Source organism: Bos grunniens, chromosome 5 (genome assembly GCF_055505025.1).
Source record: "Bos grunniens cultivar Pamir isolate PY7600 chromosome 5, Bosgru_T2T1.0, whole genome shotgun sequence".
In the NCBI taxonomy this organism is placed as follows: Eukaryota; Metazoa; Chordata; class Mammalia; order Artiodactyla; family Bovidae; genus Bos; species Bos grunniens.
Window position 1 is genome coordinate 52,332,324 of NC_141169.1, and position 23,689 is coordinate 52,356,012.

The 23,689-nt window shown below is 39.7% G+C and overlaps 1 protein-coding gene across 12 annotated transcripts in view; it reads left to right on the forward strand.

The window, feature by feature from the left end:
- Nucleotides 1–23,689, forward strand: part of TAFA2 (TAFA chemokine like family member 2) — a 563,996-nt gene that overhangs the window by 146,385 nt on the left and 393,922 nt on the right. For 3 of the 12 annotated variants that reach the window (XM_086400252.1, XM_086400256.1, XM_086400264.1), the window contains exon 2: nt 8,122–8,231. The exons of the other annotated variants lie outside the window; for them this stretch is intronic. The gene's annotated coding sequence lies outside the window, so the exon portion shown is untranslated. The remainder of the gene's footprint in view (nt 1–8,121; nt 8,232–23,689) is intronic. 12 annotated transcript variants of the gene reach the window in all.

Below are 23,689 nucleotides of genomic sequence, written 5' to 3' on the forward strand. Positions count from 1 at the left end.
TTCTAAAACCAGCTTTAATATCTGGAAGTCCACGGTTCACGTATTGCTGAAGCCTGGCTTGGAGAATTTTTAGCATTACTTTACTAGCGTGTGAGATGAGTGCAATTGTGCAGAAGTTTAAGCATTCTTTGGCCTTTCTTTGGGATTGAAATGAAAACTGAACTTTTCCAGTCCCATGGCCACTGCTGAGTTTTCCAAGTTTGCTGGCATATTGAGTGCAGCATTTAAATGGCATTATCTTCTAGGATTTGAAATAGCTCAACTGGAATTCCATCACCTCCACTAGCTTTGTTTGTAGTAATGCTTCCTAAGGCCCACTTGACTTCATATTCCAGGATGTCTGGCTCTAGGTGAGTGATCACACCATCGTGATTATCTGGGTCATGAAGGTCTTTTTTGTATAATTCTTCTGTGTATTTTTGCCACCTCTCCTTAATATCTTCTGCTTCTGTTAGGTCCATACCATTTGTGTCCTTTATTGAGTCCATGTTTGCATGAAATGTTCCCTTGGTATCTCTAATTTTCTTGAAGAGATCTCTAGTCTTTCTCATTCTATTTTTTTGAATCTGTTAGTTATGAAATCTGTTATGAAACTGTTAGTTATGAAAAAAACTTTGACATATATAATTCTTACTGCAAATATTCCCAAATTAATAAATTTATCACCATCTAATAATTTTTGTGAATTATGAAATAATACATCACTCCCTAAGCAATTAAATTGCAGTATAGACTAGAATTTGAGGGATTTAAAAGATCTTTCTTTTTAAATTAGCCCTTCAGTTTCAAGGCTAAGCAAGATTAAGTATGGGAATTTTTGCAATGCAAAAAAATTTCTTAATGACGTACAGGAAGAACTATAGCATTCTTGTGCTGTCTTGCTGGCTGGAATGTTGTGATGACTGGTAGTCTCTGTACTGTCTGAGCACAGAAATTTAAAGCTAACCTTGGTTTTTCAGTGCTTTAAATTTCCCTGTGTGTGTGTGTGTATGTATGTGTGTGTGTGTGTCTGTTAAGTCTGAGATGTAAAGGCGTAATAATACAGTAAGTTAAATCACTATTGCATCCATGTATTCTGCTAGGCAAGTCAATCAAATGAAAGCAAATTTGCATCCACCAACTGAAGTTCAAATTTAACACATACCTTAAATATGCTTCTATCATTAACATATAACATAGTTGAGCAGACAGAGATCTAACTTACTATCAGTTCAGTTCAGTCGCTCAGTTGTGTCCGACTCTTTGCGATCCCATGAATCACAGCATGCCAGGCCTCCCTGTCCATCACCATCTCCCAGAGTTCACTCAAACTCACGTCCATCGAGTCGGTGATGCCATCCAGCCATCTCATTTTCTGTCGTCCCCTTCTCCTCCTGCCCCCAATCCCTCCCAGCATCAGGGTCTTTTCCAATGAGTCAATTCTTCTCATGAGGTGGCCAAAGTACTGGAGTTTCAGCCTCCACATTCCTTCCAAAGAACACCCAGGGCTGATCTCCTTTAGAATGGACTGGTTGGATCTCCTTGCAGTCCAAGGGATTCGAAAGAGTCTTCTCCAACACCACAGTTCAAAAGCATCAATTCTTTGGCCCTCAGCTTTCTTCACAGTCCAAATCTCGCATCCATACATGACCACTGGAAAAACCATAGCCTTGACTAGACGGACCTTTGTTGGCAAAGTAATATCTCTGCTTTTCAATATGCTATCTAGGTTGGTCATAACTTTTCTTCCAAGGAGTAAGTGTCTTTTAATTTCATGGCTGCAATCACCATCTGCAGTGATTTTGGAGCCCAAAAAGTAAAGTCTGACACTATTTCTACTGTTTCCCCATCTATTTCCCATGAAGTGATGGGACCAGATGCCATGATTGTAGTTTTCTGAATGTTGAGCTTTAAGCCAACTTTTTCACTTTCCTCTTTCACTTTCATCAAGAGGCTTTTTAGTTCCTTTTCACTTTCTGCCATAACAGTGGTGTCATCTGCATATCTGAGGTTATTGATATTTCTCCCGGCAATCTTGATTCCAGTTTGTGCTTCTTCCAGCCCAGAGTTTCTCATAATGTACTCTGCATATAAGTTAAATAAGCAGGGTGACAATATGCAGCCTTGACGTACTCCTTTTCCTATTTGGAACCAGTCTGTTGTTCCATGTCCAGTTCTAACTGTTGCTTCCTGACCTGCATACAGGTTTCTCAAGAGGCAGGTCAGGTGGTCTTGTATTCCCATCCCTTCAAGAATTTTCCACATTTTATTGTGATCCACACAGTCAAAGGCTTTGGCATAGTCAATAAAGCAGAAATAGATGTTTTTTTGGAACTCTCTTGCTTTTTCCACGATCCAGCGGATGTTGGCAATTTGATCTCTGATTCTTCTGCGTCAACTTGCTATAGCAGCATACAAATGTGAAGGCTGGTCCTTCTTATCAAAATAGTCCATGCTCTCTCAGCACTGTATAGAAGGATTTGTTCTTGTCTGTGTAGCCATGGCATAGGAAGTCCTCAGTGCCACTTGAGTCCACCTGTCACTTTATAATGGCAGATAACTGAAAATATACTGTGCACCTACTGTGTAACCAGAAATGCATATAGTGAACTATAAAAAATTAGTTATCTTTAAATTCAATTCATTCTAAGAAAAATTGGAAGGCACTACATGAATTTTCAAGTTAAACAGAACTGAAGTACAATCCTAGCTCTCAAACTTACTAACCGTGCAATACTACAAAGTTATCTTTTCTGAACATGAGTGTTCCCATCTGTATAGTAATACCTCAAAGAGCTTATGGGAAGATTAAATGGAGGAAGACAAGCAATGAAAAATGTCAAGTACAGATGGGGAAAATCATAGAGTTACAGGGAAACCTTTAGGTAGAACTGTTTCGATATGGTATTTGTAGTAATTTTTTCTCCCCAGGTTCCAGTCTCTCTTTCCCTCTCTCTTTTGATTACTTCTGCTCACTATTCAGCATTGCTTGCTTTTGTTTTCTGAAATATGATAGATGGGATGTGGCACGTCCTGTTATCCAAAGCAGTGTCTTGGGTTAATTTGTTTCGGCACTTGCCCTGTCCTCTGTGTTGTTCTGGTGGGAGGAATTTAAAGGTCTCAGTGGCTTCAAAAGAGAACAAGAACATCCAGGAACTATATTTTGACACTGATTTCTCTTTCAAACTAAACAGTCTGATTGTATAAGAATGGCCTGCTCTTGGATGAAAGCCAGTGTTATCTGTTGATCAGGGTATTTGTTCTCTTTTTTTCCCTTTGCCCCATCATTTTGTCATTCAGTATCTTCACCTGTGGAGTGGGGCCATGGGTTTAGTGTTGAGAGTGCAAGATTATAATCACCCAAGGATCCTCATGCCCATTTTACATGTCAGCTTATCCATCTTTCTTCAGAGATGTAGCTTTTTCTAATGCAGGATACTTGGAGAATGAGTACAACAGAATAGTGATATGAGAATTTTGATATGCCTATTATGATACTAATTGTTATAAACATTAGGGTTGTGAAGTACATTGCTTGACGAAACAGCAGACCTGGTGTGCCTAGGTGTCTGAAACAGAACACAACCACAACAAAACTGCATTTCCTCTACCCCTTCTAGTCTTTCCCATTTCAGTACTGGCACTGTCATCCACCTGGTACTTGTTCAAGCCAAATGTCTAGGAGGTAGCACTGTTTCTGACTTTCCAGGTGCTAATAGTAAAGAACTATCCTCCCAAAGTAGGAGACGTAAGAGACGCAAGTTTGATCCCTGGGTCTGAAAGATCTGCTGGAGGAGGGCATGGCAACACACTCCAGTATTCTAGCCTGGAGAATCCCATGGACAGAGGAGCCTGGTGGGCTACAGTCCACGGGGTCACAAAGAGTCAGTATCTCAGATCTGTCTTTTCTTTTTTTCCCCTAACTTTCTAGTCCAAGTCAGCATGGTATCTTCTTTGTGTCCTTTCTTGGATAGTTGCTCCCCCTGAATTTATTATGTGTCTCTCTCCTGCTTCAGAACCCTTGAAAGGTCCCATCCCACTTAGGAAATCCACTCTCCTTATTCCAGCTTTCAAAGTCCTACACTTGCCTACTCCTCTGAGCTGCTTTTGTGGTACTGTCTCTCCCTAGCTTGCTCTGGCCACATGCCAAACGTCTTTGTGCTTAAATCCAGTGCACTGGGTATTCCCTGTGCCTAAGAGCTCTTCCTCCTTATCCTCAGAAGATGTTTCCTTCCTGACATTTCAATTTCAGCCTAAAAGACACCTTCTCAGAGAGGACTTTCCTGTTGCTTTCCTTCATGTGATTACTTTTAGTTATCTCCGAAGCATTTACAAGCCTCTGACCCCTTAGGGGCTAAGTTCTTTCACCGTATTCACAGAACCTGCAACAATGCCTGTTTACAATCTATTTAGCATGTATTTATTAAAAAGCTTTTTTGCTTTTTCTTTGCAGTTTGTATATTAAGCAAGATTTAACTTCACATCAATTGTAGGAGAGCATTAATTAGTAATACCTATTATCAAATGGCACAGTGTTAGAGAATCTGCCTGCCAGTGCAGGAGATGTTGATTTGATCCCTGGGTCAGGAAGATCCCCTGGAGAAGGAAATGGCCACCCACTCCAGTATTCTTGCTGGGAGAATCTCATGGACAGAGGTGCCTGGTAGGCTACAGTCCATGGGATCACAAAGAGTCGGACACAACTGAGCACACACACACACACACAAATTAGTGATAGGTTCAGTTCAGTTCAGTTGCTCAGTCGGGTCGCCTTTGCGACCCCATGAATCGCAGCATGCCAGGCCTCCCTGTCCATCACCACTCCCGGAGTTCACTCAGACTCACGTCCATCGAGTCAGTGATGCCATGCAGCCATCTCATCCTCTGTCGTCCCCTTCTCCTCCTGCCCCCAATCCCTCCCAGCATCAGAGTCTTTTCCAATGAGTCAACTCTTCGCATGAGGTGGCCAAAGTACTGGAGTTTCAGCTTTAGCATCAGTCCTTCCAATGAATATTCAGGGTTGATTTCCTTTAGAAAGGACTGGTTGGATCTCCTTGCAGTCCAAGGGACTCTCAAGAGTCTTCTCCAAATCCACAGTTCAAAAACATCAATTCTTTCCTCTCAGCTTTCTTTATGGTCCAACTCTCACATCCATATATGACCACTGGAAATCTGTTACTAGGTCACTCTTAATTTATTAGTTACAACAGGTGTAGCCTTAACCACTACAGATGAGTGTAACCCTAACTACTAGTAGAGACCAAGGAATGGAGGTATGGCACTTTCTCCATCAGTTAAGGAACACTTAACATAAATGCTCTAGCCAAAGAGCTGCCACCAAAAGTCTTTTTGAATTAAGTCAAGTGAAAGATCACATTGTTGACTGTATTTGCTTTTATAGTTATTGCTCCTGGCTCATGTGTTTTGAAGCCTATTGTTCAATATGTATTTGGTGAGTATTATAGCATATTTTCTCTCTCACTCTTGCCCTCCTCTTTCTCCTTCTTGTCCCCTTTCCTCTCTTCTCCTTCTTCTTCCCTCCCTCTACCCATGAGCCATGTGTGTGTGTGTGTGTCTGTGTGTGTGTATACACACACATACACACTTTTCTGTCCTTGTGGAAGGAATAATATCCTTTGAGGTTTGCTTAAAAAATTACCAGTGGTGCCAGTGTTAGAGATTAAGAAAGTCTCTGCAGTCCATTGCTATTATTATACCTCATTCAATACAGTTTTAAACTTGAATTCTCCAATAATGTTTTAAAAATAAAGCAGTGCAAGCAATAAATATCTTAAGAAGGAAATTGACTTTATATCTTTGGAATTTCCTTTAGTTCTTTGTTGAGAGCTGATCTCAGATGGCTCATGAAAGAATGAAAGAATGGACAAATTAATATTACTCTCAAGACTATCAAGCAAGTGTATAAATATATTTGAAAAGTAAGGCTACCTTGCAACATTATAAGTATTAAAAAGAACTTGACAGATGTGCTTTGGCCATAATAAGCATGATACCTAATCCAAATAAAATTATTTTTATTTTAAAATGTGATAGCAGATCTTTTCAGTATTTGTGGCTCAGTGGTAAAGAATCTGCCTGTCAATACAGTAGATGTAGATTTGATCTCTTGGAGAAGGAAATGGTAACCCACTCCAGTATTCTTGCTGGGAAATCCCCTGGACAGAGAGCCTGGTGGGCTACAGTCCATGGGGTCACAAAGAGTCAGATTTGACTTAGCAACTAAACAGCAACAAAGCAAGTCTTTGCAATATTAATGAAGAGTGCGTTGGCCATACCTACTGAACATGAGGCAACGTGCATGATCACTGTTTTGTTGTTCTTCTCACATGAAAGAATCAAAATTCAAAGATCCAAGGGAGGCAATTGAGTCCTGAGTAATATGTTCTTTACTTACTCCTTTTTCCCCCCCAAGAGTAAGAAAGAAGTTCTTAGACTCAATATACACATGTAAGGAACCTATTTACCTGTTTACCTGGCTCTTAGGAGCTGCTCAACACACATTAGCTGGTGTCATTATATAGCATAAGGCATTTCTTATCTATTGTTCCTATTCTGCTGGAAGTCATTCATGCTATTAAAATACAATTTGGGAGGACTCCTGGGAAGTGTAGCTTCTGAAGGTGGTTATCTATCCAGGAGGCAGAGCAACCCTGGAAAGCTACAGTTCAGCATGCTCTGTTTCGGTAGCGTGCTAGGTGTGTATAGAATAAAGGATTAGAATGCTGTCCTTTCCCCTTAGACTCATAATAAGAGCACCAGATCAGTGATTTCCAGAAAATAAACAACACCGACCTTTAAAGAAATCTCTGTTTTGATTCTTCCCCTGCCTCTGTGCCAGTAGGGATTTTCTGTTATGGTCAGAGATAAACAAAAAAGGGTAATGGGCTGTTATGAAACAACGAGAAAATATCCATCCTGGAGGGCAGGAGACCTGTGTGTGGCCAAGGAGACACTTATTGGGGGCTTCCAGAGATTGCACAAGCTAATCCCCTCTGTGGAAATTGCGATTCAGAGTCACTCTGCTTCTTTTGTGATTCAGGTTTTTCAAGCTGGCTTTGTTCATTTTTAGAGAGGATATGCTTTGTGATAGCCCTACCTAAGAAACTTTTAAGACAAGAAAAGTATCAGTGACATCTCTGAGAAGTATCATTCCATCGGTCTGTGTGTTACTGGGTCCAAACTCGCTCTGCTCACTGCACAATGCGCCAATGAATCCAAGAGACAGGTTGAGGCATGGAAGAGACTTTAATTGGGAGCCAGCTGACTGAGAAGATGGCAAGCTAGTGCCTCAGAATAACCATCTTATCAGGGTCTGGATGCCAGGTGTTTTCATAGATGAGAGATGAGGACAGTAAGGAAGCAAAGTAAAAAGGCCATTAATCTTGCAAGCATCTCCTAGAATGGCAAGCCTCAGGTGGATTATGTGTTAATTTCCCCCTTCCATCCATCTACAAGCACACAGGGTTCTGAACAAAGGCACTGTAGCTTAATAGTCAGGCAGAGGGGCAGGATTCTTGGAGGCAGGCCATTCTGTATGATTATAATAACAAAAGCAAGGAAAAGCAAGTCAGAGGAATGGTTCCATTGTGGAGTCAGAATTGGCTTCTTCTCTGCAACATGGGCAGTGGTATTGATAACACTAATGTGTTCCATCTGTAAGAATTCATCGTTTCTATTTTTAAATGGCTACCTGTGATTGTCAATATTCCTGAGATTTGCAACCATGGAGGCTGCAGGTTCACATTTCCTGATAATGCTTAACAGTGACCGAGTCGTACAAAACATCTGAAATTCTCTCTGGGAAGTCAAAGATAACACTTGGCTTGGTGATGGAGAAATCCTCTAAACTGAATTTTTGAATAATATTTGGAGTCTGTGAATTTTTCCATTTCCATATCCAAACAGAAAGGGAACCCATCTGATAATTTGACTGGGGTGATGTATGAGCCCCTTGCCTAACTATTGTAAGACCTATTCCAAGGAGGCAGGTGGAAGATGAGATAATTCCTCTTAGGGCGCCAGCAGGAAAAATAGCTTAGCTTTGATATTTTTCAGCTTTTCAAAAGAGAGCACAGGTGAGGTTATAAAAAGAGAATCTCATCTCATCTCTCTTTCCCACAGTTCCATCCTACAACTTTGTGAGTGCCAAGTTATCTATGAAGGGGATTTGTACAGGTAACCGAGGATGTACTATTGGAAGTGAAGAGAGACCATGAGTCAACCATATTGGGGTATTTGTAATTTAATTTAATTTGTAATTTAAATTTCCTTGAAGGTTAACTTTATAGTTCTAGTTTTTTCCTTTAAATTATATTTGTAAGGACTTTCATCACAGTGTTTCCTATAATGAAAAGATATAAAAACATAGAGATCTGTTCTGAGGTGCTTTGACGTTTGTATTTTTGAAGTGAAGCAAGTAAATAAGCCTTATTATTTCTATTTTTGTAAAAGCCAAGGGAAATGGAATTATAGTCCAGTGTCAATAGAATTGAGCCACTGTGGAATTAGGGGATGGAGTTTGTAGAACTGAAACTCTGATGCTGATAGTCTTCCTTTCTATTCAGAAGAACCTGAACAAATAAAAAAGTAAAAACAAACATTATTAGAAAAGTAAGTAATAAAGAGATATACAAATCGAAATGTCATTTAATAATGAAATAATGCAAACCTAATTATGAAATCTGATCTTTTATTTGTCTTGTTTGTAATTCCTGGATATTTAGGAGACACCCATATAGTCCTTGAAATTTCCTTTTGGTATTCTAAAGAGAGTAAATTTTTGACTGATGCTTTATCATTGAAAAAAATTGGGCTTTTTCAGGAAAAGGGGAAGGGTTAGCAGCCTTTTATTTATATGGGGAATTGTCCTATTTTTGCTTTCAGTTACTAATTGTCATTATCTTTTCTCTATGAAAAATTACTGTTCCTCATCACACAGAAATGACAGGATTTATCTCAAGATTTTCATACATGCATTGACACTGTCTGGATTACACTGACATTAATCATTGTAACCAGTTGTTTTTTAAAGTGGTGTGCTTCTGGAGACTGTTGGTGTGTTTATAACTGACGTACCAGAAAAAAGCTTGTTTTTCTTTTATCATTTTGTGGATGATAATGCTGAGCACAGGTGTAAAAATTATTTTAAGGTGAAAGTTCTAGTTCCACCCCTATTAATAATTAATACACACATCCAGAGAGTCAGATATTTTATCAGTATACATAATATTGCTTGTTTAGTCAGACTCTATGATTCTAAAAATTGATCACACATAACGATCTGTATGATACAGAGGTCAGCTAAGAATAAATAGGAAGAAGTTCATGCTGCCTCTGCTGCTAAGTCGCTTCAGTCGTGTCCGACCCTGTGCGACCCCATGGATGGCAGCCCACCAGGCTCCCCGTCCCTGGGATTCTCCAGGCAAGAATACTGAAGTGACAGTCATTAAAAAGAATACATTTGAATCAGTTCTAATGAGGTGGATGAAATTGGAGCCTATTATACAGAGTGAAGTAAGCCAGAAAGAAAAACACCAATACAGTATACTAACGCATATATATGGAATTTAGAAAGATGGTAACAATAACCCTGTATACGAGACAGCAAAAGAAACACTGATGTATAGAACAGTCTTTTGGACTCTGTGGGAGAGGGAGAGGTGGGATGATTTGGGAGAATGGCATTGAAACACATATATCATATATGAAAAGTCTCCAGTCCAGGTTCGATGCATGATACTGGATGCTTGGGGCTAGTGCACTGGGATGACCCAGAGGGATGGTACGGGGAGGGAGGAGGGAGGAGGGAGGAGGGTTCAGGATGGGGAACAAGTGTATACCTGTGGCGGATTCATTTTGATATATGGCAAAACCAATACAATATTGTAAAGTTAAAAAATAAAATTAAAAAAAAAGGGAAAAAAAAGGGGAAAAAAAAAAAGAATACTGGAGTGGGTTGCCATTTCCTTCTCCAATGCATGAAAGTGGAAAGTGAAAGTGATGTCCCTCAGTCATGTCCGGCTCTTAGCAACCCCATGGACTGCAGCCTACCAGGCTCCTCCATCCATGGGATTTTCCAGGCAACAGTACTGGAGTGGGGTGCCATTGCCTTCTCCCAAAAAGTTCATATTAGTTCATAATATATGAAGCTCTGGGCCTGTACCCAGATACACACATTTCTCAGTCTGAATACTGATTTTGCAAGTCTAGGTATGATTTTGGAGTTTTCAACTTCACCTTTTCCCATTGTTTTGATATTCTTGTTGGTTAGGTTACTTAGGAAAACAAGTCACTTGTGTTATGTTCACTGATTGTTTTTTTGAAGTACAACAGGTTGCTGAGTACTTGATTTTTGCAATTTGGAAATTTTTATTCCTGTTTACTTCCCATACAAATATAATTGACATTTTGACTGCTCTCTGGTTTTTCCTGGGAGTGTGGTGTATCATCTTAATGAGCACTTTCTTAGTAAAATGCATATGTGAGTAGGATGTTCTGATTTCATGCAAAGTTTGTACTCGGTATGAAAAAAACTTGCAAAAACCGTTTGCATCGTGACTGGTTTGGGGAACTAGATTCCTCGGAGGAAAAACAATGCTGTATGATTTGCTAACGCTGAGAGAGTTCCCTTAGGCATAGTGCTAAAATACAGCAAAACAGCTATCTAAAATAATATTGTACATAGCATTCAATTATATGTGTACAGGACCTCATAGTGTTAATTAAACTAGTAAAATTAATACTAACATAGATAACAGAAACTGGACTTCTAGTTGAAAAGATAGAGCAAATTCAATAGAAGACTTCTGGCAAGGATTGTCAGTGTTACTTCTGTGGTGATAGTTTTGGAGGTTTTGTGAATTATGTGGACACTAAGCATATTTGAATGTTACCAACCACCATTTTGTTTCAGGTTTGCAGATGGATTAATACATAGTGAACTAGTATGTATCTTAATATCATTTATTAGGGAATACAACTGAGTGATATAAGTAAATTTTTTTACTAAAATTATACTGTATATGAAACAAGGGGAAACAATGATTATATTGAAAAGAAACATATTTGTATTTAGACAATTATTTTAATATTTTGCATTATCTCTGTTGAATCCCATGAAATCAGGTTTGAAAACCGAAGTCCAACAGATTTGGTGATGTATATTTTTCCTTTTATTCTCCTCTTATTATTTTTGGCTTGCAAGCTAGGCCTGGGTTCCCTCTTAATGTTGTACTGGCAGTATGTTAATTAGAAAACACAAGTAGCTATTTCATTGTCTACAACTATTATTGTAGGCTAATACATAAACTATTTTTTGTCTCTGTGTATATTCTTTGTTGGGAGAAGGAAATGGCAACCTACTCCGATATTCTTGCCTGGAGAAATCCATGGACAGAGGAGACTGGTGGGCTACAGTCCATGGAGTCATACGGAGTCGGACACAACTGAGTGATTAACATAACGTAACATTTACAGTTGTTGTCACTAAATCATGTTCGACTTTGTGATCCCATGAACTGTAGCATGCCAGCTCCTCTGTCCTCTGCTATTTCCTGGAGTTTGCTCAAATTCATATCCATTTAGTCAGTGATGCCATCTAATCATCTCATCTTCTGCTTCCCCTTTCTTCTTTTGCCTTCATTCCTCCCTAACATTAGTGTCTTTTTCCAATCAGTTGGCTCTTCATATCAGGTGGCCAAAGTATTGGAGCTTTAGCATCACTCCTTCCACTGAATACTCAGGATTAATTTCCTTTAGGATTGACTGATTTGATCTCCTTGCTGTCCAAGGGACTCTCAAGAGTCTTCTCCAGCACCACAATTCAAAACCATCAATTCTTCAGCCCTCAGCCTTCCTTATGGTCCAACTCTCACATCTGTACATGACTACTGGAAAAACCATAGCTTAGACTATACGGACCTTTGTTGGCAAAGTGATGTCTCTGCTTTTTAATATGCTGTCTAGGTTTGTCATAGCTTTCCTTCCAAGGAGAAAGCATCTTTTAATTTCTTGACTGCAGTCACTGTCCATGGTGATTTTGGAGCCCAAGAAAATGAAATCTATCACTGTTTCCACTTTTTTTTCCTTCTATTTGCCATGATATGATGGGACTGGAAGCTGTGATCTTCATTTTTCTAATGCTGAGTTTCAAGCCAGCTTTTTCATTCTCCTCTTTCACCCTCATCAAGAGGCTCTTTAATTCCTCTTCACTTTCTGCCGTAAGAGTGGTTTCATCTGTGTTCTGTGAGGCTGTTGCTATTTCTCCTGGCAATTTGTGTGTGCATACAACGTGGCAAAATGTGTTACAAAAGCCCACAAGAGTGTCCTTTTCCCAGAAGTTAAAAACTGTTAGCTAAGATTTCAGTAAATTTTAGAAAGATTGTGGGCTTTGAACTCGGATTCAAAAATCCCCACTCTGACACTTATTAGCTATTTAATCTTAAACAAATTTTTTAAATTGCTCAAAAAATGAATCTTTATTTTCTCATCTCCAAAATGGTCATGCCACATAAACTACACAATTGTTAGGAATGTATTAATACATAATTAGCACTTAGCTCTATCTCAGGAACAGAGCAAGTGAAGAGTAAACAATAGCTCTTATTACTGTTTTTCTAGGGAGTTGCTTTTCTTTTCTTGCTCTTAAACATTAGAGTCACTTTCTGTGCATAGCCAGCCACCTTTCTTAGGGACAACAATCAAAATCATTGGCTTTCTTTGTATTTGGATTCATTTCTGAGATCTCATTAATGGTGATTAAGTTTTGTTCTTAATTTTTTTTTTTTTTTTGTAAAGATTGATTCCTTTAATAGTTTACTAAGGAATTTTTTTCCCCCCCAAAGGAAGTAAATTAACATTTATTTAGTTCCTCTTTATGCCTTGTTCTCTTCTGCTTTCTGATTGTAAGAAATCTATGTATCACATGTTTCTATTAAACATAATATTTGATATATTTAGAATGCTTTATTCCCATTTGGATAATGAATTTGCTATGTGAATATCATTTGTTGGGCAAATAGAAAATATGATTTGGTTAAGCATTAAGATGAATACTCCATTGCCTCTGTATCTGCCTTTTGATCAAAGGTGCCTTTTCTAGGAGTACATACTGAATAGATTTCATTGTCATAGAAAGATCCCAAGGGCGTTGACTAAAGGTCAACTCAAACTGTTTATAGAATACATATTTCTGTTTTCTCAGATAAACTTTAGGAGATGAGTGAATAAGAAATTTGTGCTATGATGTGGCATCTGGATTTATTCATAACACAAAATAGATAAATAGTCCAATTATTGTATCTATTGGCTTAGGTTAGCACTGGAAATTACAGGACTATTTCATGTTAAGATTTGGGCAAAACTTCAAGAATAAAAGGTTATAACCAATTTTACCTTTTACAAAGCACCTATCACTTAGAAGAAGGCTAAAATGACTAAATAATACTCAATAAGAAACTTATCTTTTAATGGAATAAGTAAATTTACTCTGAAATCACAAAAAATTTTTTTTAAATTGCCATTTCAGGTTGAATTAATGGAAAACTTTTGCATCACAAAAAGGACAGTTATCCTAAAGTGATAAAGTACCACGAACATAAACCTAGAGAAAGCAAAAAAAAAAATGAATGTGTTATCATTATTAAATTTTTTATGGAAACAAATAATATTTCCCTGTTGTGACATGGTTTGTTATTAAAGATTTGAATTATTATTGTTTCACAAAGCATCTAAATGACATATAATAAGAACTTTTATAGTATGTAGCTTGAAAAGTTATTGTTCTGCATCACAAAATAAGTATACCCTGATAAAAAATTCTATTCTAATTACTTAGGAAGTTTATTTCCTCTTTTGAAACTTTCTAAAATCACATTTGTATGAATAGTAATTTAATTATTGTAATTATTTGAAGTCTCTCATTTTTTGCTGTGCATGATGGAAAGAGGCCATTAATAAAACTTCTTCTTCCCAACCCAGCCTTGTTTGTAGGCATTACAACTTTCTTGCTTAAGGACCATCATGGGGCCAAGTTACTAGGGTTGTGTGGAAGCAGAATGAAGTGAAAGTGAAAGTGAAGGCCGCTCAGTCATGTCTAACTCTTTGCCATCCCATGGAGTCTACAGTCCATGGAATTCACCAGGCCAGAATACTGGAGTGGGTAGCTTATCCATTCTCCAGCGGATCTTCCTAACCCAGGTATCGAACTAGGGTCTCCTGTATTGCAGGTGGATTCTTTACCAACAGAGGGAAGGTCAGAAGCAGAATAATGGATCCCCAAAGATGTGTGTGTCCTGAGACTCAGAATCTGTCAGTATGTTACCTTACCGCTGTCTTAGTCAGTGGTTGTTGTTTAGCCACTAACTCTTGTCTCTTTGTGACCCCATGGACTGTAGCCCTCCAGACTCCTCTGTCTATGGAATTTCCCAGGCAAGAATACTGGAGTGGGTTGCCATTTCCTCCTCTAGGGTATCTTCCCAGACCAGACATTGAACTTGTGTCTCCTGCATTGGCAGGCAGATTCTTTACGACTGAGTCACCTGGGAAGCCCAGTATGGGCTGCTATAACAGAATATCATAGACTGCAATGGGTGGGGTGGGGGCTTATAAACATCAGAAATTTAGTTCTAACAGTTCTGGAAGCAGGAACAGAGGTTCCAGTGAGGACTTGATGAGGACCCTATTCTGGGTTGCAGATGGCTGTTCTCTTGATTCATAGTGAAGGGGGTGAGAAAGAGCTTTCTGGGGCTTTTTTTTTTTTTTTTTCTTCTTTAGTAAGTTCCCATTCATGAGGGCTCTACTCTCATGATCTAATTACCTATCAAATGCCCTACCTCCTAATAACATTACATTGGGGTTTAGGATTTTGATATGAATTTGTGGGACTACCTGGAGAAGGAAATGGCAACCCACTCCAGTATTCTTGCCTGGAAAATCCCATCGATGGAGGAGCCTGGTAGGATACAGTCCATGGGGTCGCAAAGAGTTGGACATGACTGAGTGACTTCACTTTCTTTTGTGGGAATACCATGAAGTCAATAACTATTGCAAAAGAGGCTTTGTAGATATGATCACAGGTAAGGGCAATGATCAAGGGTCAGGTGAGAGACTTTACTGGATTATCTAGGTGGGCTCAGCTAATTACAGGAGTCCTTGAGAGTGGAACACCTTTCCCTGGTGGGTCAGAGAGATGAGACAGAAGAAGGAGGAGGAAAAATTTGTGAGAGGGACTTGACCACTGTTCCTGGATTTTGAAATGGAAGAAGGGGGCTGTGAGTCAAGGAATGCAGCGGGCTTTTAAGAACTGGGAAAGACCTTTAGCCTATAGCTAGAAGGAAAATGGAGACCTCAGTTTTACAACTGTGAGAAACTGAATTTTGTCAACAAGCAAGAAATAGCTTTTCTCTTAGAGCCTCCAGAAAAAAATGGAGCCTATCAACACCTTGGTTTAGTATAATGAACTACAGAACTGTAGATTTCTGCTGTTGTAAGCTGTTATGTTTGTGGTAATTTGTTATGGAAACAATGGAAAACTAATACAGGTGAGTTTACCACTCCGCAGCATTCCAAGCAGATCGCAACAGGGCAGTGGTGTTGGGCTCTTAAAAAAAAAGTAATAACACTTGCTCTACTACTTGGCTAGGTAATTTTGAGGACTATGTATGAAAACTATTGCAAATTGTACAAATACCAGTGGAAAATAGACAGGTCCTTTGATAAATCAGCCTAGTTGAGCAAAGAATTTGTCCCAGAAACTAGTCTTTCCATTTATTGGTTCTATGATCTTAGGCAGTTCATTTGAGTTCCAAGTCTTGATTTCCTCATTTTTAAAAGAAGTATGATGATAATCTCTGTTTCATAGGGTTGGACTATTATTAGACTTAGTGGGCTTCCCTGGTGGTGCAGATGGTAAAGAATATGCCTGAAATGCAGGATACCCAAGTTCAGTCCCTGGGTTAGGAAGATCCCCTGGAGAAGGGAATGGCAACCCCCTACAGTATTCTTGCCTGGAGAATTCCATGGATAGAGGAGCCTGGTGGACTGTAGTCCATGGGGTCACAGAGAGTGGGACATGACTGAGAGAGTAACACACTTACTAGATTTAACTTTAGAGTGAAAAGAGGCCAAGTTGGCCTGGAACCTATAATGCTACATGCTTGACCAGCCTTTCACCTCAACTGCACAATGACGAGAGAACTTGAAGAGTGAGATCCTTTGATGTAATTACTCCTTTTGTCATTATAAGTTTTGGCTCCAAACTCTGATCCTCATAAATTGGGCTATACTATGAGTGGACTTCCAGCTTCCCTTGTCTTTCTGATGTAAAGTGTTAGTTGCTCAGCTGTGTCTGACTCACTGTGACCCCATGGACTGTAGCCTGCCAGGCTCCTCCATCCATAAAATTCTCCAGGCAAGAATACTGGAATGGGTTGCCATTCCCTTTTCCAGGGGATCTTCCCGACCCAGGAATTGAACCCCAGGCCTCCGGCTTTGCAGGCAGATTCTTTACCATCTTAGCCATCAGGAATGTAATGCTATGCTATGCTAAGTCACTTCAGTCATGTCCGACTTTGTGTGACCCCAGAGATGGCAGCTCACCAGGCTCTCCCGTCCCTGGGATTCTCCAGGCAAGAACACTGGAGTGGCTTGCCATTTCCTTCTCCAATGCATGAAAGTGAAAAGTGAAAGTGAAGTCGCTCAGTCGTGTCCGACTCTTAGCGACCCCATGGACTGCAGCCTACCAGGCTCCTCTGTCCATGGGATTTGCCAGGCAAGAGTACTGGAGTGGGGTGCCATTGCCTTCTCTGTCAGGGATGTAAAGCCTAGACTAAAAACAGCCACATTATTCTCCTTTGTCCAGGCCAATACTTTGAACCTGATTCTTGTGGTCTTCCTACCAAGATGAGATGAGTAGGGAAGGATGAACCCAAGGAAAGAGGCATTACATTTCTTGCTGAGATTTAGAACAGAGATGGCCTAACTAGCCCACTCACAGGTGTCCTCAGAGTGGGAAGGGAGGGATTCTCCCTAGCTTGGCAGTCCTAGTGAAGACTGTCTTTCCACACTCACTGCATAGGAGCATAGCCTTGAAAACAAGGCTGAGAGTCAAGAAAGCAATAGTCTTAAAAAAAAAAAAAATCAGTGGTGAAAGGATTCTAGGCACAGAAGAAAAGGCCTGTAATTTCTTATCATGTCACACTAAAGCCCATCTCCTGTGCCAATATTGTTATTATTTAATCAAAGAAGAACTTGTGTATTTTTATAATTTTTTATTGAATTATAGTTGCTTTACAATGTTGTGCTATTTTCCACTTTAGAGCAAAGTGAATCAGCTATTTTTGTTGTTCAGTTGCTCAGCTGTGTCTGACTCTTTGTGACCCCATGAACTGCAGCACACCAGGCTTCCCTGTCCTTCACCATCTCCCAAAGTTGCTCAAACTCATGTCCATTGAGTTGGCCATATGTACACATATATCCCCTCTTTTTTGGATTTCCTTCCCATTTAGGTCACCACAGAGCATTGAGTAGAGTTCCCTGTGCTATATAGTAGTTTCTCATTAATTGTCTATTTTATACATAATAGTGTATATTTGTTGATCCTAATTCCTCCCACTCCATTTTCCCCACTTGGTGTCCATGTGTTTGTTCTCTACGACTGTGTCTCTGTTTCTCCTTTGCACATAGGTTCACCTGTACATTAATTTTATCCTCCATCAATATTCCCCATCCAGATGTAAGAAAATTTGTTCCCTCCATAGGATGGACTGTGTTATTAACAGACTTAGCAGACATTTTAAATTAATAAATTTCATCTTGAAAATGAAGGCTCAATCTGATTTTCAGTCACCTGGTGAAGTAAAAGAGTTTTATATTTTTACATCTCTTTCTTTCCTGAACCTCCTTTGGACCTCTTCATGCCAAAGGGGGTCTTTCCCTCTCTTACAATAAATAGCTTAATGCCCTCATGCTCAATAAAATACTTAGTAGAGGCAAGTTCCCTGTGGACAGAGTTTTGTCGCTTGCATCTACTGATGTGTCTCTAACTGTTGGAGAATTGTCTGACCTGATACCTTGTAGGTGCTCACTAATACTTGTTGAATGAATGGATGATGTCTTCTTAATTTTTCTGGCACCTTATAACATCCTTGGGCTTCCCAGACAGCTCAGCTGGTAAAGAATATGCCTGTAATGCAAGAGACCCTAGCTAGATTCCTGGGATGGGAAGTTCCCCTGGAGAAGGGATAGGCTACCCACTCCAGTATTCTTGGGTTTCCCTTATGACTCAGATGATAAAGAATCCACCTGCCATGTAGGAGACCTGGGTTCGATCCCTGGATTGGGAAGATCCTGTGGAGGAGGGCATGACAAACCACTCCAGTATTTTTGCCTTGAGAATCCCCATGGACAGAGGAGCATGCTGCTGCTAAGTCACTTCAGTCATATCCGACTCTGTGCGACCCCATAGACGGCAGCCTACCAGGCTCCCCGTCCCTGGGATTCTCCAGGCAAGAACACTGGAGTGGGTTGCCATTTCCTTCTTCAGTGCATGAAAGTGAAAAGTGAAAGTGAAGTCGCTCAGTCGTGTCTGACTCTTCACGACCCCATGGACTGCAGCATACCAGGCTCCTCCATCCATGGGATTTTCCAGGCAAGAGTACTGGAGTGGGGTGCCATTGCCTTCTCCACAGAGGAGCCTGGTGGGATACAGTCCATGGGGTCGCAAAGAGTCAGACACGACTGAGCGACTAAGCACAACACAGCACATAGCGTCTTTATTCCTGTGGTGCCTTCACTTTCCAAAGCAATTCTTAAACCTCATACATGAGAAACCTCCTAGTGGTGATACAATTAAATTATATTGAAAGAATGTACTAAAAAGCATAGGATTTTTTTTCTACCTCATATCTTGTGACTGCCCTTTGATCACCCCATTTTCTATAGGATATGTTTAATACTTACAGCATCCCCAAAGACATCTGACTATAAGAACCACATAGTGACTACTGAAGGAAGGGACAGGAGACAAATTTTTAAGACCCACCCCAAGTGGGCAGTTTTAAAGACCAAAGGGTGGCATCTCCAGTGAGAGTAAACCAGTAAAATCTCATTGCGCAGAAAGACGATTCAAGAAGATGTGCTTGTCTGGATGTTGTTGTTGAGTGGCAAGGAGGAAAAATGGTCATGCATGCTGCTACTGATGCTAAGTCGCTTCAGTCGTGTCCAACTCTGTGTGACCCCATAGACAGCAGCCCACCAGGCTCCCTCGCCCCTGGGATTCTCCAGACAAGAACACTGGAGTGGCTTGCCATTTCCTTCTCCAATGCATGAAAGTGAAAAGTGAAAGTGAAGTCGCTCAGTCGTGTCCAACCCTCAGTAACCCCACGGACTGCAGCCTACCAGGATCCTCCGTTCATGGGATTTCCCAGGCAAGAGTACTGGAGTGGGTTGCCATTGCCTTCTCTGGGTCATGCATGAGACTTTGTAAAGACAAAATGGCTCTCATATAAAGTTGAAATTTGAATAGCCATAAAAAACCTGAAGCCAGCAGCAGATTTCAAAGTACTCTAAATTTCCTTCTTTTTCTTTCTTTCTCTTTTTTTCTGAGGCTACTGGTAGAAACAAAGCTCAGTCTTTCCTAGAGGAAGGTTTCTTCTATCTATGCCTCTAAACAATTTCATTAAATAAGATAACAAAGCAAATACCTCAAATTTGTGAAACAGGGCTCCACATGAGAGAACCAGCTGAAACGATAGATAATAGAATCAGACCCAGGGGCAGACAGACTCTAAGGGCCCCATGGTCCCTACTCCCTGACATTCATACCCTCGTGTAGTTTCCTCTCCTTGAGCATAGGTGGAACCTGTGACTCTTAACGAGTAGATGACAGAGAATGGATTGTCATTTCTGTGATTAGGATACATAATATTCTATTGCACATTTTGCAAGGAGATTCTCCTTTGGTGGTTTTGAAAAAGGAAGCTACTGTGTTGTGAGATGGCCCCATGGAGAAGACCCCATATAGGGGTCTGCCCTGGAGAAGGCAGCATCCAGCCAATGGCCAGCAGAGAAGTGAAATCCTGGGTCTGGAAGATTGCAGGGAACTGAAGGCTGCTATGGAAAATTCTGAAAGAGACGGGAATACCAGATCACCTGATACGCCTCTTGAGAAATCTGTATGCAGGTCAGGAAGCAACAGTTAAAACTGGACATGGAACAACAGACTGGTTCCAAATAGGAAAAGGAGTACGTCAAGGCTGTATATTGTCACCCTGCTTATTTAACTTATATGCAGAGTACATCATGAGAAACACTGGACTGGAAGAAACACCAGCTGGAATCAAGATTGCCAGGAGAAATATCAATAACCTCAGATATGCAGATGACACCACCCTTATGGCAGAGAGTGAAGAGGAACTCAAAAGCCTCTTGATGAAAGTGAAAGAGGAGAGTGAAAAAGTTGGCTTAAAGCTCAACATTCAGAAAACAAAGATCATGGCATCCTGTCCCATCACTTCATGGGAAATAGATGGGGAAAGAGTGGAAACAGTGTCAGACTTTATTTTTTTGGGCTCCAAAATCACTGCAGATGGTGATTGCAGCCATGAAATTAAATTCCAAGCTTACTCCTTGGAAGGAAAGTTATGACCAACTTAGATAGCATATTCAAAAGCAGAGACATTACTTTGCCAACAAAGGTCCGTCTAGTCAGGGCTATGGTTTTTCCTGTGGTCATGTATGGATGTGAGAGTTGGCCTGTGAAGAAGGCTGAGCGCCAAAGAATTGATGCTTTTGAACCGTGGTGTTGGAGAAGACTCTTGAGAGTCCCTTGGACTGCAAGGAGATCCAACCAGTCCATTCTGAAGGAGATCAGCCCTGGGATTTCTTTGGAGGGAATGATGCTGAAGCTGAAACTCCAGTACTTTGGCCACCTCATGGGAAGAGTTGACTCATTGGAAAAGACTCTGATGCTGGGAGGTGTTGGGGGCAGGAGGAGAAGGGGATGACAGAGGATGAGATGGCTGGATGGCATCACTGATTCGATGGACGTGAGTCTAAGTGAACTCCGGGAGTTGGTGATGGACAGGGAGGCCTGGCCTGCTGCGATTCATGGGGTCGCAAGGAGTTGGACACGACTGAGTGACTGAACTGAACTGAACCGAAGGCTGCCAACAACCATGGGAACTTCCCTAGTTGAGCCTGTAGCCCTGGCTAACACCGTGGTTGCAGCTGTCTGAGACCCTGGGCAAAAGATCCAGTTAAGCTTTGACTCCTGACCCTCTGAAATTGTGAGATACTAAATGTGAGTTGCTTTAAGTTACTAAGCTTGGGGACTTCACTGGCAGTAGTGGTGAAGATTCCTTGCTTTCAATTCAGGGGCTGTGGTTTTGATCCCTGGTTAGAGAACTAAGATCCTACATGCTGGGCAGTGTGGCCTTCCCGCAAAGTTACTAAATTTGTAGTGATACTGTTATGTAACATTAAGTAACTAATCCTCAAAGGTATCAGATATTGGAATGATGACAGAAAATATAATGAATATATATTTGAAGTTTGAAGAAATTAAGGATGGGATGAAAATGTGAGTAAGGATCAAGAGACTGTGAAACTGATCGAACAGATATGAAAAAGGAAATAGAACTTCTAAGTGAAAAATTAAAAAAAATGATATTAAAAACTCAATGGACAGTCTCAACAATAGACATAGCTGAAAATGGAATTAGTAGCCTATAAGGAAGAGCTGATGAAATCATTCACAATGAACTTACCTTGACTCTTGCTGTTTATTATATGGTCATATGGCTTGCTGCTTCACTCCTTACAGGTTTCTACCTACACATTACCTTATCTGGGTGGTCTTCTTGACCATCCATGATAAAAGAGCCACCCACCCTCATTCCTGCCTGTCTGATATCTCTCACCTTGCTTTATCTTTATTCAGAGTATTTATTATCCAGTGACATACTGTTTATTATTTATTTTGTTTATTGATTGTGTCCCCATATCCCACCTTACAGACTATCCTTCGTGTTTAGTGCAGCAGCCCTGGCACCTAAATAATGCATGTCCATTAGTAGATGCTCAGTAATTACTTCTTGAATGAATGAGTGAATGAAAGTGGCCCAGAGAGAAAAAGAGATGAGAACACATCTAAGGGAGACTGGGAGATGAAGCACTTAGGCTTATCAGACATACAACAGCTGTGATTATTTCCCTACTGTCTGCCTTGCCTCCTTAGAATGTTAGGACGCTGAGGGAAGGGTTTGACTGTGTTATTCACTGCTGTATTCCCAGTGCCTAAATGAGTCTGGAATTTAGTACTACTGAATAAAATAATACATGAAAAGTCTATTATCTTTCTAATCAGAGTTTTGGAAGGAGAATGAGGGAGAGGTGAATTTTGAAAAGCTAATGACTGGGAATTTTTCAAAATGGATAAAAGATATTCTTTTTTATTAAAAAAATTTTTTTATTTCATATTGGACTATAGTTGATTAACGATGTGTTAGTGAAAGATATTAATTATTAAGTTTAAGAAATCCCAAAGAAGCCCAAGTAAACAAAAGGAAATCTATATCTGAGGCCTATCATAGTGAGAGTACAAAAATCTTACAAACAATTTGATGAAAAGACAGATTTCTCTACAAAAGTTGACTTTTCAATGGCAAGAATGGGAGCCAGAGAGTAGTGGAATAATATCATAAATTATATGAAAATAAAACAATTAAATAATTATAACTTTATGTTCAGCAAACCAGTCTTTCAAAATATGGGCAAAATAGATATTTTCAGAGAATTAAAGAGAGATTCGCTAAAGGAAATTCTAAAAGATATACTTACACGTGATTCCTTAAAGGGAGATCTGAATGTAAGGAGGAATGGTGATCAAAGAAAACCAGAACTTGTGGTTACAGCTAACTGATACCCAATACATGAATCAGTAATGACAGTGTCTAATTAGTGTGATTAAATAAATTAAAATATTTGGCAATAACATATAATTGAGTTGAAGTATGATAGAGTATGACAAGACTTAAAGTATCTTGAATTCCTTATATTTTTTGAAAGGAGGGAAATAATGTTGATTAATTTTAGGCTTTATGTTTTAAAGTATGCATAGTAAAATTTTAAATTTAAGACTCAAAGGGGACAGAGTTCATAATTTCCAAATTAGTGAAGTAAAAAAATGGAATGAGAAAGAAACTTAATTTAAAACAAGGCAAGAAAGGAAAAAAAAGTCTAGAAAATAAGAGAAAAAAGGAAGCACAATATCATATAGTAGGAATAAACCCCCAAATAATCACAATTTAGAAAGAAAACACAGTTTTAAAAGATAGGACCACCAAAGTCAGAATTTGTTTCTTTTACAAGACTAACATAATTAGCAAATATCTGGCAAGATGGATTACAAGAAAAAGAGAAAAGCAAGAACAAATTGGTAAGAATAAAAAGGGGACACAGATGAGAAATTAACAAGATCAGAAACATGAGGTGAAAAACTTAATCACTAAATTTGAAAACTAAGACAAAAATGGGGGGAAATAATTACTTTTCATCAAGACTCAGAAAGAAATAGAAAACCTGAACAAATTCTACAAGCACTGAAGAAATGAAATGAATTTTAAATATCTTCCCACAAATAAAACACCAGGCTTTGATGCTATTATGGGTAATTCTTCCTAACATTCAAGGA